General features: G+C 37.9%; 1 protein-coding gene and 2 long non-coding RNA genes across 3 annotated transcripts in view; 2 read left to right on the top strand and 1 right to left on the bottom strand.

Moving 5' to 3' along the window:
- The window catches only part of SESN1 (sestrin 1), a 113,911-nt gene that overhangs the window by 3,047 nt on the left and 87,298 nt on the right, over positions 1–23,566 (top strand). The gene's annotated exons all lie outside the window — the stretch shown is intronic.
- LOC146406150 (uncharacterized) lies at positions 1,721–7,963 on the bottom strand. Its single transcript, XR_014807010.1, has 2 exons — positions 5,907–7,963; positions 1,721–5,440 (listed from the first exon to the last, which is right to left on the bottom strand). It is a non-coding gene; the product is annotated as an uncharacterized LOC146406150 (long non-coding RNA).
- LOC146406149 (uncharacterized) lies at positions 15,286–23,154 on the top strand. Its single transcript, XR_014806990.1, has 2 exons — positions 15,286–19,662; positions 21,527–23,154. It is a non-coding gene; the product is annotated as an uncharacterized LOC146406149 (long non-coding RNA).

Here is a 23,566-nt window from a genome sequence, read left to right as displayed (position 1 = left end):
TGAAATACATGGACTGTGCAACATGTATTTCAAGATTCCTCCTGCAAAAGGATTCAAGAATTTCTTCTGTGAAGGTTTTCTATAGATTTTTACCCCCTTCTTCATCTCTGCATCTATTGCACATCATTTGGGCCATAGTTCTAACAGGCGTTTTACTTATATTGGGCTATGATCACATGTTTATGTGTCTGTCTCTCGTAGGAGGGCTGAAAGTTCTCAAGGGTATTGATTGGGACCTGGAAGCTACTAAATCAATATTGTTTCTTAATCTGAATAGATGAAGTTAATAGATGAAGGAGTTAGTACAGTCTTTCATTCGTTCTTGCCTTCATTCAACAAATGTTAATTGAACCCCCGCTGAATGCCATTCGAAGAACTGAGAATCAGTGGTAACAATTTTGAAATTCTACTGAAGAGAGACTGTGCATAAAGAAGTAAACAAATAAACAATGTAATTTTAGATAGTAAGGGAAGACTTCCCTGAAGAGATGACATTTAAAGAGAGATGAATAAATACCCAGGCAAAAATGAGATTTGTAAGGAGGACATTCCAGACATAGGGAATAGTATGTGTAAAGGCCTCATGGTAAGGGAGCAGATGATTTTAGAAGCAAAAGGTCACACACTGTGGTTGGAGCATACAGGCTGAGGAGAGTGGCAAAGTGTAAGCACCTGCTCTGGAATCAGACCTGCCTATAACTCTATAGCCTTAGGTGAATTACATAATCTCTCTTTTTTTGTTTTTTTTTTGTTGTTTTTTTTTTTGGTCTTTTTGCTTTTTCTAGGGCCACTCCCACGGTATATGGAGATTCCTACGTTAGGGATCTAATCGGAGCCATAGCCACTGGCCTACTCCAGAGCCACAGCAACGCGGGGTCCAAGCCGTGTCTGCAAACTACACCACAGCTCACGGCAACACTGGATCCCTAACCCACTGAGCAAGCCCAGGGATCGAACCTGCAACCTCATGGTTCCTAGTCGGATTCGTTAACCACTGCGCCACGACGGGAACTCCAACATAATCTCTCCTTGACTCAGTTTCCTCACCTGCAGAATGAGGATGATGCCAATAATTCCTTCCTTACAATGAGAATAAAATGAAATAATGCTTACAAAGGATAGCAAAGGATAGCACAGGGCCAAGCAATAAGAAACACCCCTAAATTTAGGAGTTCTTATTGTTTTTAGGCAGGAGCGAGAGAGTAGAGGATCTTTGGGGTCATGTTAAGGGTTGCAGACTTTATCCTAGAAACAATGGGAAGCCACTGAGGAGTTTTGAGCAAGATGGTGACATGATGTACTAGCAGCATCACTTTGGAAGCTATTTGAAGAATGGATTTCAGGAGTCAAGAGGATGTGCAACATCGTTAGGACGTTGTTCCACTAGTCCAAGGCAAAAATGGTGGAGTAGGATATAGTGGGAAAAGTGGGGAAAGGTGAATAGGTTTGGGAGATAGCTAGGAGTTAGAAACTATGGGATATATTATTTAACTGGATATAGAAGATGAGGAAAATATGGAGTTCCTGTCGTGGCTCAGTGGTTAACGAATCCGACTAGGAACCATGAGGTTGCGGGTTCGGTCCCTGCCCTTGCTCAGTGGGTTAACGATCCGGCGTTGCCGTGAGCTGTGGTGTAGGTTGCAGACGCGGCTTGGATCCCGTGTTGCTGTGGCTCTGGCGTAGGCCTGTGGCTACAGCTCCGATTCGACCCCTAGCCTGGGAACCTCCATATGCCGCAGGAGCGGCCCAAGAAACAGCAACAACAACAACAACAACAAAAGACAAAAGACAAAAAAAAAAAAAGATGAGGAAAATAAAATCAAGGATGGCTCTAAAGTTTCTAGCTCGAACTCCTTGGTGAATAATTAAGTCATTTCAAGAGACAGAAGAGTGGAAGAGGGTGAATTTGGGGGAATGACCAGTTCTGTTTTAGACCTGTTGAGATTGTTGCCTATGATAAATCTGATTAGAATGGCTTGTAAAGGGATTTCTGTCCTTGCCATGACTGTTCTCCTTCTGACATTATTATTTCTCACTTTTCTAGACTTACCCCATCCTCCACCTGTATATCCGTCCTCTGCATAATTGCAGAGCTATTTATCTAAAATGAAAATCTGACCATGTTTCTCTCCTCCCTAAAATCCTTTAGAACAGAATCTAACCTTAAGTATCTCATGTAATGTTCTGCATCATCTGGCTTCCACTTCACACTCCAGCCTCACAAGGGGAACCAAATAATTCAAAATAGTGCTCCATAATGCCTTCTGTTATTCATTAATAAGCCACAAAAGTTGAACTACATTTGCAATTCCGGCGAGTGTTCCTAAAGAGACCCATAATTGCTATAGAGGACTGTAGTCAGGAAGCGAGAGGTCGTAGGGTGGTGGTAGGTGGATTCAACTCAAAATGGCTAAACATGTAAAAAGAAAATTGGCACATCGGGAGAGAGCATTCTCTGTTTGTATTCCTGTTCTTAGTTTATTGATTTCAAATCAACGTACTTAAATCTGTTCAGCACATTTTTGAGACCTATTCCGTGCCAACCACTGTACTCAGGACTGAAAGATCAGTTAGATTTGTTCGCTGCTTTTGAGGAAGGTCTTCTGTTCTTTAGCTGTACTGTTTTTTGTTTGTTTGTTTGATTTTTAAACCCATATAACCTTTTGGATATGCTTGATTCCCTAAGCAAAGGGACGGAAGTATTAACACTGGTCCTCTATGCTGGTATAATCCACCTGTGAGCTATTGTCTTTATGATGCACGTAATTAAGGGGGGAAATGTGAGTGTGTAATATGTTCATCAAAAAATTATGAGGAGTATCCAAAATAGCCAAATACTTTTCCAAGAGTAGTCATTTGATCCTTTTCATTTCTGTACCCTGAGAAAGGAAAACTTAAATTTTCTTATATGCCTACCAGCAATTAACATTGTCTGAATGTAACTTGGCTTAAGATAGAAAACTTAGACCAAGTAACAAAGAGTTTATCTTTGTTAACTGGGGTGGAAGATACTTTCGTTAGGGAAGCAATTGTTACCCCAGGGGAGAAACAAAACTTTAGCTATTGGGTATGGTACACATTTCCAGTTGTTAGAGTTGCAGTTGGAGTATCCAGTTGGTATCCATGGGTCATACATAGTTTGTAGGTTTAACAATAAGAGGTTTATTATCTCACATAATAACTCTGGAGGTTGGGCAGTTTCAAGTTTGAGTGACTGATTCATTCACTGAACTATATTACCTTTTGCTTTCTATCTTTTTGTTTTCCTTTGCTCAACATAGCATGTGCTGTCTCAGCTCAGGGTTGCAAGGTTGCTGCAGCACTTCCAGGCCCTATATGCAGTCATTGACCATCTGTAATTAAGAGGAAGAGTTTCTTCCCATGTGTTTTTCAGGGAAGAAAAGCTTTCCCCAGAAATCCTCCAGCAGACTTATTCTCAGTTTCTATTAACCAGTGTCACATTAAGCCAGTCATTGGCAAGGAAATTGGGCATTTCTACTTTGGTTTGGACTAATCCACATTCAGCCCTTAAGAGCCAGGAGATCCCCCATCATGTGAACAAAGATTTGTCTTGGTGAAGAAGAGGAGTGAAAGACAGGTTTAGTCAGAAGCTGCCAATAAAACTCATATCTAACTAGATTGTACACTGCTTTGGTTTAGTTATATTTTCGATTCTATTAGATTGGAAACATAATTTATAATAATACTATAAAATGTAATAGATTAGGAACATTCCAGAAGCAGATTTGGCCTTTTAAGATGATTGTATTATTTTGATTTCTTTTTTACTGCCATGTCTAGCCAAAGCCAAAAGTTTTAAGGTAGTCCATCTCAAATAATTACTGCTGACTCTTAGGTAATCACAGCAAATATGAAAATCCTCTTTTGGTATTTACACTTAGCTCCTCTCCTCCATTTCCACTATATTTTGGCCTTTCTTATTTTAATGGTGCCCTGGGAACTCAGTCCCTTTCCCTCAGAAGGCCTCCTAGCTTGCTTCTCTCCTCAGTGCTTCCTCTCAGTCCTGTCTTTGACTACTTCCTTCTTTGGAGCTCAGAGGAAAATGCTATCTACCCTCAGGTTTTCTGGGCTTCTTTGTATGACAGATGTAAAGAAGTTGGAGGCACATCTTTAACTTTTTTTCTAAATGGTTTGAAAACAAAGAGCCTGTCTTCTTTTTACCTGTGGCTTACAGGATGAATCATATCTTTACTATCCTCCCTCAGTGTCCTCTTTATAATATATAAACGCATCCTGTCCTCTTTCTTTGTTCTAACTCTTAAGAAAGATTGAAACTAACAAGGATACTCCTAAGTTTTCGAATTTCAAATATTTTATTCCTATTACAAGTGCCCCCAAATGATCTCTACCATGGGGAAGAAAAAAAGAATGATTAACTTTTAAAATATTTTTCTAACATAGTTATTGTTTTGTTTATAATGGGATGTAGTGTTTTGTAGGAAAATGGGATGTAAACATTTTCCTATTAGATATCTTTTTTTTTTGCTTTTTTTTTGGGCCACATCTGCGGCATGTGGAGGTTCCCAGGCCTAGGGGTCTAATTGGAGCTATGGCTGCCGGCCTACACACAGCCACAGCAATGCAGGATCCGAGCTGTGTCTGCGACCTACACCACAGCTCATGGCAACACCAGATCCTTAACCCACTGAGCAAGGCCAGGGATTGAACCCACAACCTCATGATTCCTAGTCAGATTCGTTTCCACTGAGCCACAACAGGAAATCCCTGCTTATTAAATTTCAGTTTAAGATCATAGGTTATTTATGACATCATGGAGGACATGATACATAAACAATAGTTTAGCTTAATTAGAATTGTTTTCTTTAGCACTACGTGCTCTGAAAGTGCTATACAGATCACTCATGAAGTAAAAGAATTAGAAAATAGATGTGCTGTTCTCTTTGAATTATATTTATTTTCCTTTTGGTAAACCACTAGAAATTTGCAGGATATCATTTAACCATTTGAATTCACAATAACTAAAACAGCTAACTTAAGGATTTGTTGAAACTTTCATATGACAGAAAGTAGCCATGGACTCTTAGGTCTAATGAAGGATTATTAATCACTTGAAACTTTGAAACGGCAGGACCTTATTTGGTGTTATGTCTTCATCATAAATAATGTCATATTTAAAACCACTGTTTATGATGTAGCAAATCAGCATGTACTGGAGAAACCATAGACATGGGAAATATTCTAGAATCCGTGGAAGGACAGGGGAGATGCTGCTTGAGGAGAAGGCAGTGCTTAAAACATAGGATGAAAGTTATGCTGGAAGTACATTAGCACCAAGCAAACCTTGCCACCGATTTTAATCTCTTCTTAGTTACCATTTCTCAAATCAGTCTATATTCTTTTCACATCATGGTAAAATATTTACTTTTCATTTTTGTCTTTTGTCCTTTTAGGGCTGCACCTTCGGCATATGGAGGTTCCCAGGCTAGGGGTCTAATCAGAGCTACAGCTGCCGGCCTTTTCTACAACCACAGCAACACCAGATCTGAGCCGAGTCTACAACCTACACCACAGCTCACGGCAATGCCAGATCCTTAACCCACTGAGTGAGGCCAGGGATTGAACCTACAACCTCAGGGTTCCTAGTCGGATTCATTTCCACTGTGCCACAAAGGGAATTCCAAAATATTTACTTTTAACCTTAAGAGAGAAAGACCTTGGGAGTTCCCAGTGTGGCTCAGTGGGTTATGAAGCTGACTGGTATCCATGGGGATGAGGGTTTGATCTTTGGCCTTGCTCAGCGGGTTAAGGATCCGGTGTTGCTGTGAGCTGTGGTGTAGGTCGAAGATGCTGCTTGGCTCCTGAATTGCTGTGGCTGTGGTGTAGCCGGGTAGCTGTAGCTCTGATTTGACACCTAGCCTGGGAACCTCCATATGCTGCAGGTATGGCCCTAAAAAGCAAAAAGGGGAAAGACCTTAATTGACCTTGATGATATTACCTAGTACCTTAAATTACACTGGCACAGTATACTCAGGGGCATCTGAGAGGTTTTCAGAATGGTTGATGGTATTTCTAGGGGCAATGGGCAGGCTGGAAATTGAAGTTATATTATGGGTACATGGTTTTATGCTTGTCTTTTTTTCCCATTGGTTACTACACCAAATTAAACTAATGTCATTGAAGGTACATTTACCATGACATTTATGTACAGAAAAAAAAAAAAGCCTTTTGAAAGATTCTTATTTTTTTTAAGATGCTTATTTAAAAAAAAAAAAAAGATTTCTCACTGGAAATACTTAGGGAGTTTTTGTAGGATAACAGTTGAAACCATTTATTGGATTTTCCCAGTTTTATTGTTGAAAGTGTATATTACTAGTAGGCTGTTGTGTTTGTGAAAGTTTCAGTTTATATGAAAACAACTTGTGAAATTTGGCAGCACGAGAGTTGTGTCTTCTTATGTTCTAATCTCTTTTATATAATTACTTATAGAAAATTCTAATTAGATTGCAGTGAAATATGCAAGTACCTTAGAAAAGCGAGATACTTTTAGTTTTAGCTTTTTTAAAATCTTACTGTTTTTCCTTCATTTTTTGGTTTTATTGAAGTGTGCTTGATTTACAATGTGATAATTTCTACTATACAACAAAGTGATTGTTATACAAAATCATACCCTACTTTTTTAGTTTTATGCTTTATTTTAATCTTACCATATTTTTAATTTCAAAAGGGAAAGGTCTACATAGATTTATAAATTATTACTTATAAAATTACCTTCAAACAACTTCCTACACTTTTAAACCATACTAATGAAAATAAAACTTATGATGTGAGTATTGTTAGTTATACCTCTCAAATCAACTTTCATATATATATATTCATTAAATGGATAGTATTTAGTGTTTTAACTTAAAAATTGTTTAAATTGCAAGATAATAAATATTAGCCCTTTTAAAAATTAGCTAGGATAATTTGTCAGTTCTATTTGTAATATTCAGTAAAATCTAATTAGAATTTTAGTTTATCCCACTAAAAATGAGCATTTGCTGTTTTGACACTTCAGTGTTTGACAGGCATTGCACAATCATCTTTAAACTTTACATGATTTCATTTCTAGCAAGTTGGCAGGTGTTAGCTGTCTATAATTATAACTGAGTAATTTTTCAAATGCTATTCATAGCCTAAACACAGCAAGAAATTCTTCCGATCATGTGATAAAGACCAAGCCTTGCAAAATAGTGGTAGAGTGATATGTTCAGTGGTACTGAAGGACATAATTAAGAGACGCCTTTCAAAAGTTAAAAGTGATTTAAATGGTAGAAAGACAAGTTTTCTCACAAATAAGATCTCTCACAATTGTTGATAGTGATTACACCTCACCAAATTAAGGTGTGTCTATTTTTTTCATCTAATGACTAATATATGCATAGACTTAAATTATGAAATATAACCTATACTTACTCAGTTTTGTTGATGACAGAGGTTCTGAGTATAAGAAGTAATTGAAATTTTAGTGAAGTAGTATAGATTTTACTATTGAACCTAATGAATTATTTCTTCTCATTTCATTCACGAGGTATTAACTGCGTACCTACTATATGCCAAACACTGTGCTTATCTGTCTTTTGACTTAGCAACAGGAAGGCTGTAAGTTTCTCTTAATTTTAATAATGGTTCTACTTAAAAAACAAAATAAGCTTGTTCTTTCTTTTTCTTGATTTTTTTCTTTTCTTACCATCTCTTTAAAATATACAGTCTCATATTGACTAGAGATATTACTTCAGAAGCATTTAAAGATCTTGGAATATCTTTACTAGACATACACTCATGAATAAATTAACCTGTGTAGTCTCAGTTTCCTCTTTCTTTTTTTTGTCCTTTTTTTTTTTTTTAGGGCCACACCTGCAGCATATGGAATTTCCCAGGCTAGGGGTCAAATCGGAGCTGTAACTGCCCACCTACACCACAGCCACAGCAGCGCCAGATCCTTAACCCACTGAGCAAGGCCAGGGATCAAACTTGCATCCTCATGGATACTAGTCAGGTTCGGTTCTGCTGAGCCATGATAGGAACTCTGTTTCCTCATCTTGAATTGACATTATTTTTATATCTATCTTGTGATATGGTTATAAAAGTTAAAGATCATATTGATAGTGCATTTTGTAAACATTGATATACTGTACAAATTTAAATATGAATAAACTTCTTGAGACTGTTTACTAATCTGTAAAATGAGAATAATAATAATACCACTGTCACAGGGTAGTTTTTGAGAATTAAGTGAACAGTAAAGTATGCAGAAGTGGGCCTGTTACCTAGAAAGCATTCAATAAATATTGGTGATGATGAATATTGGTGGTGATGATGATAAATGAATATTGGCAATGATAGTGAAGAAAAATAATAAGATGATGAACTTGATCTAGGTCTTTAAGCTAATGAGAACTCCAAACTGGTATTACTTTAGGATTTTTATATGTAGAATTTAGGATTTTTATGTAATTGACTTTCATATATCCCACACTTGTTATCCACATGTATTAACATCCCTTAATTGCCCTTTGTACAGAAATTTTGATATATTAGCTGATTAATGCTAATGTCCAACTTTATCAAAGCATGCTTCTAACCAACTACTGCCTCAGAAATTTGAGCCATAGGTGATGGCAGAACTGTAGCATCTAGTTACTCAGAGTTCAACATCATTCTAGTGTGTCACCGTGGCACCAGCAGGGAGGGGTTGCAGGCAGGCAGCTGCATGTGTCATCCAGGTGGTCAAGTGTGTATACAGAGGTCCATTGCCAAGGCCTGTGCTTTGATACCGGGACAGCAGTAGAGGAGAATGGCCAAGACCATGGGCTTTAGAGTTAGTCAGACCTAGTTCTAAGTCCTGCTCTGCCAAACTTTATGGCCTTGGGCAAGCTATATAACCTCCTAAACCTCAGTTCCCTTACAGAATTGTGAGGATTAAATGAAGTAACATGTGCAATACTTACTGCAGTTCACTTAAGCACGAAGTGAATGTTAACCGTTAGTATTTCTTGTTGTGCCCTCACAGTGAGATTGAGGGAAAGGAAATAAGAAGTTGAGCCCTCTGACACCATATGCCCTTTAAGGTACCCTGAGTATCTGGGCAACTGGGAAAGTTTTCACCTACTTTCCAGGACTTTGGCCTTAGGGAATAGCACCCTATAGGAAATAGCACCACTGGGAACCAAAATAAGGGTTTTATAAATATTGTTTCAGCACTCTGAGAACCAGTTCTTCCCCCAGTACCATGCTAGTCTAGTATTCCACTTAGGAACATTTGACTTTCAAATGCATCTTCAAGGATATAAAATAGAGGAAAGAAAATGATGGCTTGTAAGCCAGTGCTGTCAGTAAGCAACTAAATCTTCTGTGCCTAGTCACTGCATGTCTGATGTTTCAGGCAAGTTATCTGCTGCGGAGGCTGTCTGCATTAAAGGTCTACTAAAGAGATTAGAGCTGCACTGTCAGTGTTCCTACTCTGCTTCCCCCAATGGGAGCCTGATGTATTAAGCAGAAAATCCCCAGCAGTCCTTTCACTCTTGCCAGATGAGTGGCCTGGCCTAGACAGCTTGATATGATTTTAAGAACAAAGTAACTAAGGAAAGATTACATTGCCCCCAAATACCCTAGAAGTAACAGGGCTTCAAGAGATTTTGTACCATGTTTGATTTCTTGAATTTACTTCATTGGGTGTAGCAAGTGTCTCTGGCCCTCCTCCTGAGCTCCCATGGCTGCCCCTCCTATGATCTGTGGCACATTGGACAGAGTTCAGTCATCTTCAGCAGTCTCTTAATCTAGTTTTGTAGAATGTATAGTTTTGAGTGTAGTAAGAATAGGTATTCCATATGCAAAACCTGGTTCTTAACCCTTTTCATATATCCTTAACCCTTTTCATTCAGTCTTCACTAAAGAGTAGGTATTATTATCCCCATTTTATGCAACAGGAAAAAAAAAAAATCAAGGCTGGGATAGGTTAAATAACTTGTCCCAGGTATCACAGCTTAGTGAGAGGAGGAGCCAGATTTCAAACCCAGGCCGTGGGACTCCAAGTCCAGTCCATGCTTTTCAGCATTATCCTGCATTATCTGAATAAAAATTTAATATATGGCTCCTAATAGTGAAAATATATATTGCTTTCTCTTCCAAAATTATTTTTCCTTCAGGATGAAATGTAAAACTTTGGTTTCTGGGAGAAACCACATTCTTAGATCTTATTAAATTGCGTATCAAATTCTTATTTAAACCCTGACCCATCTTGAAATTGCATTTGAACCTTGCTGAATCTTTGTGTTTCACTGTAGAACATAATTTTCAGTATGTTGTCATTATAAACTTCACCTCTTGCAAGAAGGTGCTAGACTGCGATCTTGGAAATAGGGTATATAAAAGGCTTATCTTTACATTAAGAGATTACCAAGTAAAATGGTTTTTTTAGTGAACTGCCTAAAAGAAAATTTGGTATATTTCCATGAGTAATAGACTCAAGATTAGCTTTGAATGTTAAAAGAGCATTCTCCTAGCTAGTTCATTGTTGCCATGACAGTGCTGGCAGTGCAAGTGTTGTAGTAACTCCTTGCAATGATCTTATTTTAGACCCTAACGTTTGCAGTGCTGAACATCCCCTTCCCCGCCCCATAAGTAACTCTAGTGGAAAAGTACTGGTTTTATAACTGGCTTCTGGCTTTGTAGCTGAAAGACTGCACTATTGTGGGCTTAAAAAAAAATAGTGTAGGAGTGTTGAGTGTTTTTCCCGTGGATTATAAATGCTTGAAATTTCCCAAAATATGGTATTGCATTACATGTCATACAGCAAGTTGTTTACAGCTAAAAAGGAAAGTGGCCTCAGTTGTCTTCTTATGAAATCAAGCCTAGGTTATATCATTACTTTGATCGCACAGAGAAATCATTTTGCCATTTGTATGTGCACACTTTAAAGCCTTTGGATTCTTATTTATTATGGAAAATTATCACTAGAATCATAAAAGATTATGCTTAAATAGTGTAAAAGGCACTCTTCTCTTGTCCTTTCCATAATTCAACTTTATCTGATCAAATTGGAGTATTTTAATCTTGATTTTTTAAATTATGAACTAAAGTTATAAAATGATTTTAAGGAAGTACCCAATTTGAACTGTGTACTTAATTGTTTAGAGTCTTAATTTTGTTACTTATATGTTACAAAATTAGATTTCACTGATGTTTTCTAATTGTAAATCCCATTATAACTATACTATTAAGCACAAAATATTTTCACACTCATAGTAGTGCCATTTTGTATACTTTTGCATTCCATTTGTTAGGTCAGAGTTTCATTGTCTATGGCATGTGCACTAAAAATCTAGTATAGCATGAAGAAAAAATTGATTATGGCAACAAACCTGGTAAAAGAAGATGGAAAATCTGTTACACTTCCTTAATTAGTGACAACTACCAACAAATGATTACATATACTTTTTTTCCCTAAATGCCACCTTAAACATTTAGTTCATCTACCTTAGATGCTAGAGATTTAAGCAAATCTCACATGATTGGGTCTGTAGTGAGTATTGCGGTATGAGTGTTTGACAAGCCCTTTTCCTGCTTTTTTTCATTTTAACATATAAAAGTAATTTTCAAAACAAAAGTCTGTCTCCAAGCTAGACTTGTATTTTGCTTTTTCACCAAGCAATGCATATTTTTTCTTGATTTTGTTTTTATTATTTTTTATTCCCTTTAGTGCACTGTATTATTGTAAATAAATCTTTAGTGGTTATTGTTCAGATTAAGAGGTGTTTAATTCCAGTTTATGCTGGTCTTCATTGGTTCCTGATTTGAACTTGGAAGTAGTTGTATAGTAAAATGTGAAGAGTAAAACCTTGAGGTAAATATTCTGTCATTTAGTACTACAAATTTATATTAAATGCCATTTATTGGTTGGAATGAAACTATATTATGGCTCTTTCTGCTTTCTTAAAATAATTAATAACAGGGTTATTTATTTTTTTTTTTTTTCTGAACTCCACCTCACCTCTAGCTGATCTCCCTCTCCATCTAAGGCTGAAATGGGTATACTTTTTAAAAATAAGAATTCATTTTAAATCTTTCTTTATGCCTGATACTATTCTAATTCTGTGAGAGATATAAAAAGTTGAAAACAACCACTACCATTAAGAATTTTGCAATAATCTAGAGAAAAACATTAAGAATAAATCAAGACTTTCACTAAAAATGTTAAATTTTATGGTAGTATGTTGACAGCTGTGGAACTCTCTTGGTGGGAGTGTATCTACATAGTAATTACACATCCAGGAAATCATCTGAAAAAGATTGATGTATGATGATAATCCCTGTAAGTGTTATTTATGATGTAAATGTGTTATCTTTACATATCTTTATATATAAGTTGATAATCTAAATATCCAGTTATTAAATTATTGTTAAATTATAGTACATCTGTATAAAGGACTATAACACAGTTATTGAAAATTATTTTAAAATACATAAAAGAAGAAATTATATATTTAAGTGGAAAAGCAACTTTTAAAATAGTAGGCCAAATATATATATTTTTATAGAGAGAGGGAAATGTCAGGAAATCTGCATGTACCAGAAGAGTTAGATTAGATTATTAGAGATTTTATATTTCTTTTTATAATAATAATTATTAACAAACATAATTTTATTGAGTGTTTACTGTATGCTATGCTTAGTTATAAGCATCTTACATATAACATTTGTCAGATTTCAGGTGGGTTACAGGTTTTGAGGAAGATATCTTCCCAAAACAAATACACAAATATGAATGCACCCCCTCACTTTGAGACTGGATTAAGTTTCTTGATTTTTTTAGCTAAGGAAACAGGACCTTCTCCAAATCTGGGCTCTTTCTTTGAGAAGAAGCACTTGCAGCCTGCTTGGGTGCTGCTTTCCCTGGCCCCCAGTGCTCCTAAAGGTGGTGCAATTGCTACTGACACTCCCAGGGTCACACCATATCTGCAAGACTCAATTCCTGTTATTCTCTTGTGTTTTTCCACTTAAGGTTTACATTCACATTCTGAAATAATGTATACAAACTTTCTCTGTACTTCCTTTGAAGGCCCATTTCCCTGCAATGTCTAGTTTTACACATACAACAGTTCTGTGACTTGAATTTTACTTTTTATAGATGAAGAAACAGAACTATTAGGTAACTTAATTCAAGTACTGAATATGGAGAGTCAGGAGGCATGTCTGACTCCATGTTCTTAACCACTAATCTGTTTTCCTATAGTCTTTGTGTTTTTATTCGTGAGCACATGTTACTTTTATATTGGAATATGACTTAAAATCAATGTGGGAAAATTATATAACATTCACAGTGTTACAGTAATTCAGAGCAAGGAAAGATCTGAGTGGGTTGGGATAATAAAGACAGCTTAGTGGAGCAAATAAATTTTAATGTAATAATTAACTTTTCTTCTCAGCTTATCTGTTTACACAAGTACACACTGCTTCTATCCTCAGCATGCCCAAACCAAACCTCTTATGACTGGCTGTAACTAATGCTCTGTTGTTCTTCCCTGCAGACTAAGTTTGGCCTCATTTTTGTTTCCTTTCTCTGGCCCCCTTTTATTTTCCTTTTGCTGTCTGTCAGTGCGTGTGTGAACATGTAACTATAACTTTTGTCTGAGCCCTCTCTCACTTTATTATGAATAAAACACTAGCTTGGCTGTTTCCATGTGGTAATGCCATCATAATTTAATGTTTGAGCTGGCTAAAAGTAGTTGTAAAAATTGCATTCGTTATATTTAAAAAACTCATTGGAAGGAAATAGAACTCAAATCTTGAATATTGTCTGATGAGTTAACCTTATAGCATAAACTGATGTTCAATCAGTATGCACTGGCACAGCAGTACTTTTTTAAATACTATTTTCATACCAGTTGGTAAATAGGAAACAGAAACTCCAAAAAGCAATAAAATTAATAAATTAATAATATATAGTCAGGATAGGTGGTTTATCTTAGAAACCACACATGCACTTCAATTCCAAGCTGGTCTGGTCACTGAAGCATGGAGCTAGGAAGTTTGCTCAGATGTTCTGTTATTTATTTCAGATATTGGAAGTACAAAAGCCCTTGGGTGGGAGAGAGAGACCCAGCAGGTGAACTGAGGAGAACGTAATCAGCAACCCACAAAAAGAGTACCCAGTTGTGCCAAGAAGACAAGCAGGGTTCAGGCCTTGGTGGTGACTGGGGAGGCTGCTACAAGCCAGTGACAGAGACTCTCAGGGTATTGTCTCTCAGGTGGGCTTGAGCAGTGTTTCTTTGTTTAACAACTGAATTATTCCTTCATAACAAATTTGGTGACTTAAAACCATACACATTGTCTCAATTGCTGTGGGTCAGAAATCTGGTTATAGTTGAGATAGGATCCCTGCTTCAGGGTCTCCCATGAAGCTGCAGTTAGTTAATGTCTTGACCAGGGCTGTGGTCTCATCTGAGGCTCAAATGGCAAGGAACACATTTTCAAGCTCACATAGTTGTTGGAAGGATTCAATTCCTTGAGAGCTGTTGAATTGAGAGCCTCAATTCCTTGCTGCTAGCTCACTGGCAGCTCGCTCTGTTCCTTGCCATGCAGGTCCCTCCACCTGCGTTTCAGAGAAAGTACCTGAGAAGAACCAGAGCCAGGTACTAGCAAAGAGTGCCAGCAAGACAGAAGCCGCAGTCTTTTTTGGGGGGTTTTTGTTTTTGTTTTTGTTTTGCTTTTTAGGGCTGCAGGTGCAGCATGTGGAAGTTCCCAGGGTAGGGGTCAAATCAGAGCTACAGCTGCTGTTCCTACCACAGCACAGCAACTCCAAATCCAAGCCCTGTGTGTGACCTATACCACTGCTCTCAGCAGTGCCACTGAATGAGGCTAGGGATCAAATCCAAATCCTCATGGATACTAGTTGGATTAATTTCCACTGCACCATGATGGAAACTCCCAGAAGCCACAGTCTTTTATAACCTAATCTTGGAAAGGACATTGCCATCATTTTTTGCCTTAATCTGTTCATTGGAAGCAACACACAAGATCCGGCCCATACCCAAGGGGAGCATATAAAAACAATGGAATGAACACCAGGAGGCAGGGCAGCAATCATTGGGAACCATTTTAAAGCAGCCTGCCACAACAACTCAACTTTTGAAGCTAGGTGCAAGGAAGAGCACATCTCCCTGTTTACTGTGAAGAGTTGTGATTTTATTTATTTATTTATTTATTTATTTATTTATTTATTGCCTTTTCTAGGGCCACTCCCATGGCATATGGAGGTTCCCAGGCTAGGGGTCTAATTGGAGCTGTAGCTGGTGGCCTACACCAGAGCCACAGCAATGCCAGATCCGAGCTGCGTCTGCAACCTACACCATAGCTCACGGCAATGCCGAATCCTTAACCCACTGAGCAAGGCCAGGGATCAAACCGGCAACCTCTTGGTTCCTAGTCGGATTTGTTAACTACTGAGCCATGACAGGAACTCCCAAGTTGTGATTTAATTTATATTCTCAGAAACCTAGTTAATGCCAACAGAGGGTGTGGTCCAGCAAGTGATACTTTGAGCCCAGGCTCTGTCCCTCTCCCCATCCTTGCAACCAGTCTCCTGATAAAAGAACCTCACCCCATCCTGGCCAATAGATGCCCTCCTCCAATCACTGATTGGCACCCACCAAGGTTCTGTTGGAGAGGCCTGCCCACTTCCCTCTCACAGCTTCTTGACCTTTCACTTTTTTCTCCATCTTCCCCATGACTCTTCTGCCCTTATTATTCCTGTGTGATCCTAAGAAATTCCCTGCTTCCCACTCTGTGTACTAAATGTAAAACAGCATTTGTCCAGAAGGTAGGAAGTAGCAGATGGTTTTCTTGTCATCATTTAATGATTATCTAATGAGCATTGAATCAAATCTTAGCTGTCTCTGTGATTTGAGGGGAAAGGGAAATAAATATAAAACCTAAAACTTTAATGAGCATTCCCAAGTAAATAATGAGATCAAACATTATTGCAAACTCAAATTTTTATTCAGATGTCCCAAACTCAAATTGGTATACTTTACTATAGGTTTAGTGTTATCTGAAAGGGAACAGATGAAATAACTTCTTTTTTTCATTTTATAAGCTCCAGTTCTTATAGATTTTGGCTATTTCAAAACTAGGCCAAAATGATTATGTAACTGATAGCAATTTTTAAAAATTTTCACCCCACTGAATACAATGTTAAGTTGAGGCTAGGGTCTTTTCAGTTGTAGGGAAAGCTCTTGATTTTAGTTTAAAAAGATCATTTATCATTTTCTTATATTAATTTTTAATATATTGGCCAAAAATTTGATGAAAATTAAATTACTTTTCTCATATACACTTAAAATCAAAGAAATGCATGTATATATAATCTCCAAATGTTAACAGTGGTTACATTTGGGCTGTGGTTTATACTTTTCTACATTTTCCCAAAATTTTTATAATGGATACTTCTGTTTCTTCTAATAAAGCTAAAAAGCACATGCCATTGAAAAGAAAATAAGCTCAATGGATCACTTTATTCATACAAGATGACCTTTATGGCAAGTAGAACTTGAGTATACTCTCTGAAATGTTTCTTCTAGTATGTTATGTACTAATTTTAAGAGATTCAATTCTTTAATTTTCCTTAGAAATACCTTTCTTTCAAAGATTTTGACTGTTGATAGAGCAGGCTTTTTTAGCTAATGAATTTTGCATTTGTGGGTTTTTTTCTTTGTCTTCAAAACATTGTATGAAAATTTATTCGGAATGCAGCTTCTTGTATGTAGCTTTTATGAACACTAGATGGCACCATTGCTCAACTTAAATCTGGTTTCTCCATCATATTTTGGTATTCGGGGCCTTAGACAAGCTGAATGTGCAACTTAGGAATGCTTACATTTCTCTTTTGTTTTAGAGGAGGGAGTTTGGGGAGAAAGGGAAAGTTTCCAAGTTCAAGTAATAACTGAGCTTAACAGGTTCAGTTTTTTCACCTATCCATAAATTACCATATTAATAACAACGGTATCAGCCATAATTCCACAAATATTTATTGAGCACCTGCTACTTTTAGGCACTGTTCTGAAGGCACTACATACATCAGAGGGCAGAAGAGATAAAAATTACAACCCCCATACAGCTTACATTCTAGTGCTTGCACTTTTTCTCCAGGTGCCACTCCAAGTTCTTTACTTGCATCTATCCATTAACTCATTTAATAAGAAGCAGCTGAGGCACAGAATTTGTCTGATTCGCTCCTGTTCACCTGGCTAGTTTACGTGACAGAGCTGGGATTCAAGCTCAGACATTTAGTCTTTAAAGTTTGCTCTGTTCATCTCATCACTATACTGTCTCTCAGAAACAAAGAATATTTTATGATTCTGTTGAATGAAAAAATACAAACTTACCTGTTTGTTTATATTTGTTCCCAGATCTGTTCAAGTATTAGTGCCATTTTTATTGAAAAAAAAAATACTAAAATGCCTATTTTTTAAAGTGATTCTATGGCCAACCATCATGTCTCTTTCAAGATAATATAGCTCAAGTCACAAACACAGCTGGCCTTGTTTCAGTATGTATATTTAATCATCCTTATAGGTCTATTTACTTTAAATTCCTTGTATGGTCATGTAATAATTTAGCTATGTTGTACTAATAAAAGCTTAACCAGATTGTGATTCAGTTGTTGTATGAAACATGAGGCATCAAGTATCAAAAGCTACAACTTGCCACAACGAGAACTCCTGAAATTGGTAGTTCTTAACAGCTCAGCCTCTGTTCTTTTTTGCTGCAGAGCTGTATTAGATAACTATGATTTTTTTTTTCAAGTTCCTGTTATGGCTCAGCGGAAGCAAATCTGACTAGCATACATGAGGATGCAGGTTTGATCCCTGGCCTCGCTTAGTGGGCTAAGGATCCAGCGTTGCAGTGAGCTGTGGTGTAGGTCAAAGACACAGCTTGGATCCTGCGTTGCTGTGGCTGTGGCGTAGGCCGGCGGCTATAGCTCTGATTCAACCCCTAGCCTGGGAACCTCCCTATGCTGTGTGCAACCCCAAAAAGATTTTTTGAAAAAGAAAAAGATAACTTTTTTAATTGCTAATAATTAGAATTAACTATTTTAATTAAATGAAATAATTAGTAAAAGAGAATCACTGGTGTTCACCAGGGACTAGAAAGAAGTTTTCAGAGAAGAGATTATATTGGCAGATGCTACAATTTAAGGGTTCTCAAATTAAGGATTTTGGTTACATCTGGGCTGTGGTGCCCCTTAAATTGAATACAAAATTGTGTAGACTGATGAGCATTATTTCTTGGAAGAGAGCCCAGGTCTTATCAGATTTTCAGAGAGATTATAAGCCTAAAAGCTTAAGAACCACTGCTAAAACTAGAGGGGCCTACTGCATATTAAGCTTGCTTTCATTAAACTTTAGAGAAAAGTTTAAGTGACTCAAATTTATGAGTTTTAAACCAACAAAGGGAAGATTTTGTGGATTCACTGTTAGCTTATCTCTCTTGGTCTGCTGGTCCTCTTGTGGTAGTATCTCTGGTGATATTGATACTTGAGTTACTTAATGTTTGTCATAAACTGGCAGGCCCACACCAAACAGTTTAGAGGTTAAAAGTTGAAGTCTTGCTTCAAGAATGTTAAGACACAGGGAGCCCAGCTGAGCCCAGTAGAGTGCCCTTGTGTAACATGGAAAAGAAATACATACTTGGAAGCCACGAGATATGGGGGTTGTGTTTTCCCTCAGCAAAAGCTAATTAATACAGAAATTGGTATTAACCACACTGTCAGGGTCCATAACCTGGTTCTCATAGCCAAACAGCTACAAGTTGTTTGGACAAGTTACTTAACATCTCTAAGCTTCAGTTTTATTATCCACAAAATAAGACAAGAGTGCTTTAAATCAGTGAGATAATAGCACCTTTATCTCTTTAAGGTACTCAGCATAATGCCCACCTTAGTACTTAGTATGACAAAAAGCCATTAAATCCATCTTTGTGTATGACTCATTTGTCTAAAATAATAAGTCTTCTTACCTTCTAGCTCCTAATTTTGTTTTATTTTTCTTCTTAGCTCCAAACACTACCTAACATAGTTACTCACTTGTGGATTCTATTTGCCCTGCTAGGTTATAAGCTCAATGAAGATGGAGACATTTTGTTCATTGCTGGGCTCCCTAGGCCAGTATTAGCACATACATACAGATACCCAATAAATATTTGTTGAATGAATGAATGTTAGCTATTATTACTAATTGGCAATTTCTGTCCACCCTCCCAACTGCCTGGACCAGCTGCAGCTTCAAAATGAAGTAAGGAGACCCAGAGGAAAGTCTCTTTCCCTAACTGAGGTAGCTGAAATTATAGCTTCAAAAGGAATGTTAATCTCTTCAGGCACTCTCTACTGTGGTCTACAGACCAGCACCATCTTTATCACCTCGGAATTTGTTAGAAAAATCTCAAGGCCTCTCTCCAGTCCTAATGAATCAGACTTGAATCCCCCACTGACTCTAATGCACATTATGGTTTGAGAAGCACCATGTTGACCATTTTAAGGATTTTGGATTTTATCCTGTCGGTAGAGAACCACTAAAATATTTTAGGTTGAAGATTACATTATCAGATTTGTTATTTAAAATACTCACTCTTGGAGTTCCTGTCGTGGCGCAGCAGAAACGAATCTGACTAGGAACCATGAGGTTGTGAGTTTGATCCCTCGCCTTGCTCGGTGGGTTAAGGAACCAGCATTGCCATGAACTGTGGTGTGGGTCGAAGATGTGGCTCAGGTCCCACGTTGCTGTGGCTGTGGTGTAGGCCAGCGGCTACAGCTCCGACTAGACCCCTAGCCCGGGAACCTCCATATGCCGCGGGCGCGGCCCTGAAAACAGCCAAAAAAAAAAAAAGCCAAAAAATAAATAAATGAAATAAAATAATCACCTTGTGCAAAAACAGTGGTTGTCTTTGGGAAGAGAAACCTTTTGGCTGAGGACAAAGATGAGACAGATGGTTTTTGCAATATACTGTTCCCTAGTCTTGTTCTGATATGGCCAGCATGTGACCTGTCCTCTGGCCCCAGCCCCCCTCTCAGACTTATATCATGAAGAATGGACACCTGGCTTCACATTAGGGCTCTGTGCACACCCACATACAGCTACCACTTGCTCATTCCCTGGGCCTAGGGGTGTCCTTATGGGCCTTGTGTTCAGCCATAGGGAGGACAACCCATAAGCCCTGAACGAGGGCTTAGCCCACTTGGGCAGAGAGTCCTAGGGTTCAAGCATGGCATGGATGGGTATATGCCCATGGTTCCATGTACTCCTCACCTATAGTGGGCTCTCGAAAGTGCAGGGACCCCCTTGTCTGGGTCTCAGAGATGTAATGCCTTTTTGTACCTCATGTTTTCAGATTATGTAATGTACTTGTTCAATGTGACTATATTATCTACATTAAAAAATAAAATAGAATATTAAATCATAATAAAGTTACATTGGCTCCTATGTGGGCACGGAGAGGAGGGGTGCAGCAATGCAAGCCTGAAGACCAATTCAAAGGCTGTTTCAGTGTTTCAGCAATAATTGATGTTATGTTTGGGTTAGCATGATAGTAATGAAGATGCAGTTTTAACTAGTTTTTCATTTAAGTATTTCACTGCTATGTTGTTTAAATAGCATAAATTCTGTATGTCATTTTTTTCTTAAACAGTATGTGCAAATTAAACCTTCCAGCCCTTGAATATTTGTGTTTTTAATTTCCCCTCAAGTTTTATTACAGTTCTTTAGGATTCTAGGTTAAAATCATTTTCTCAGAACTGTGAAGATATTGTTCCATCATTTCCTAGCACCTATTGTTTATAATGAGAAGTCTTATGTCAGTCTGAATCTCATTCTTTTTTAGGAAACCTGTTTTTTTGTTTTGTTTTGTTTTACCTCCCTCTGAGAGCCTTTTCTTTTTTTTCCAACTTGTTTTAAATCTATTGAACAGTTCAAAGAGTAATACAGTAAACACCACATCCCCTTCACCTAGATTCACATGTTAACATTTTGCCACTGTGACTTTCTCTAATTTTTTTTCTCCCTTTTTGCTGAACTTCTTGAACATTACAAATTCTTCACACCCTGAATATTTTATCATGTATCTCCTAAGAGCAAGAACATTCTGGGAGCTTATGATGTTTTTAATTCATCCTTAAAGTTTTGAAATATTATCAGTATATGTTAGAATGTGTATCTCTCTCTACCTACCTTTGCAGTTGGGGCCCTTTAAATATAAAGATTCTATTCTCATTATTATTATTATTATTGTTATTTATTTTTTAATTTTTTGTCTTTTTAGGTCTGCATCTGCAGCATATGGAGGTTCCCAGGCTAGGGGTCAAATCAGAGCTGTAGCCACTGGCTGATGCCACAGCCACAGCAATGCCAGATCTGAGCTGTGTCTGCAGCCTACACCACAGCTTACAGCAATGCTGGATCTTTAACCCACTGGGCTAGGCCAGTGATCAAACCTGCAACCTCATGGTTCCTAGTCAGATTCATTTCCACTGAGCCATGATGGAAACTCCTCAAATTATTCTTATGTTATTTATTTTCCTCCATTATCTCTGTTATATCTGACCTTTTTTATCTACTGTTAGATAGGTGTTTGAGCTCCATCTTAACCTTTTCCCATATATCCCTTCTTTTTCTCTCCTTGGAGAGTTCCCTGAAATTTGTCTTCCAAATTACAAATTTGCTCTTCAGCCTGGTTCTGCTATTCTGTGCTTCTGTTGACATGCTTATTCAGCATTTGTATTTTTAATTTTCAGGAACTCTTTCTTGTTTTCTGATTATTCTTTTCTCAGAACAACCAATTCTTCTATAATGAGTATTTTGTTCTCTACAATCTCTCTAGTTTCTTTTCCTCCCTGTTGAATCAGCCAGGATCCTGGCAGGAAATGGATGACACACTCACATGGGGTGCCTGAAGAGAGTTTAATGAAGGTATGCACAGAGTTATGAGAAACCATGGTGATGGGCTAGTGAGAGCTATAAACCCCAAGGGGCAAGATTTGGGAGAAATTACTGGAACACGATGAGATTAATGCTTATAGAAGGCTGCCTGCCTAACAAGACTGTGGTCTTCAGTGGAGGAATATACTTACTGCTGGCCCTCAGCCTGACAGGGAGGTCAGTGCAGGAGTAATTATGCTGACCTTCTTCTCCCTGCCTTTCAACCTGTTAGTGCCTCCCATTGGAAGTGTGTAATTATAAGCCAGATGGCAATGGATCTCCAATGATTCAGTCCATAGAGGTGAGCATTTTGAAGCACAAAACAAGGCAGAATAGTCAGTGAGACAATTTGGAGAGGCAGTACCTATATTAAATCTGTTGGTAAGTGGATTGGGGAAAGAGTGCTTTGGGCTGAGCCAGTAGAAGGCAGCAGCAAAAATAAATTGCCCAGATAAATAGTCAAGATGAGAGCAGTTGGAGGAGGGGATTTTTTTTTTTTTTTTTTCAAGATTTGAGGAAGCAGAAACAAGAGGAGAGAGATGAAAGAGAAAAATCTGGAAGGAGGGAGGATAAGACTGGGATATAGCTTTTGGAATGAGAGTCTGCCAGTGAGAGCTATAAACCCCAAGGGGCAAGATTTGGGAGAAATTACTGGAACACGATGAGAGTAATGCTTATAGAAGGCTGCTTGCCTTACAAGTACTGTGGTCTTCAGAGGAGGAATCCAGTGAGATGGATCCTTTGAAGTGTTTATAGTCATCCTTATTTTCTTTTCATTTGGAAAACTGTCATAACAAGCATCCAATTTCAGGAGATTTTCTCTGTCCATACAAGACTTTGACACTCGAGGACTATGTATGAGTGACACTTTGGGGATTGATGGTGAGTTGGGGCACTGTGCAGGGGGAGTGCCACAGGAGCTCAGGGAAGTGTGTTACAGTGTGCAGGAGCCCACAGTGAAGACGACACAATTGCTTTGTGCTCAGATAAACTAGATCTCTGTGGATGAGGAGGGGAAGTTATGTGGTTGGGGAGACGCTGGAATTCAAGTTACTTGTTGAATAATAAGGACAGTGGGACAATCAGACTGCAGACTCTTGAGGTTCTGTGTATTCATCAGAAAAGCAACTAAAATAAATGTTGTTAGAATTAAACGTTAAAAAAATGTATTTTAAATAAACCTATCTAAGGAAACAATTGTTTTCGTTAATATTGTACCAGAATAACCATATCGAAGGAAGTAATGTGATAAGAGCCTTTCTACCTTCATTTGTTTTTCAGATCTGAATGTTTCTTTTGTGTTCTGGCATCCCTTTACTGCTTCAAGTGTGATTTATGTTTGCTGTACTGAAAGTCTTCATTGACACTTTACCCAAACAAATCAATTTTTGTCTGCATAGACTCTCTAAAAATTTTGTTTTCTGTGCCATAGTCACAGTAACACCAGATCTGAACCATATCTGAGGCCTACACTGCAGCTTGTGACAACATCGGATCCTTAACGCACTGAGCAGGGCCAGGGGTCAAATCCACATCCTCATGGAGACTAGTCATTCTTAACCCACTGAGCCACAACA

This window comes from Sus scrofa, chromosome 1 (genome assembly GCF_054392235.1).
Source record: "Sus scrofa isolate SSC_HxYL_T2T_F1_AM1 chromosome 1, Sscrofa_HxYL_maternal_Yorkshire_Landrace_v2.0, whole genome shotgun sequence".
Lineage (NCBI taxonomy): Eukaryota > Metazoa > Chordata > Mammalia > Artiodactyla > Suidae > Sus > Sus scrofa.
The sequence above is the reverse complement of the archived record's forward strand: the minus strand, read 5'-3'. Positions and strand labels throughout refer to the sequence as shown.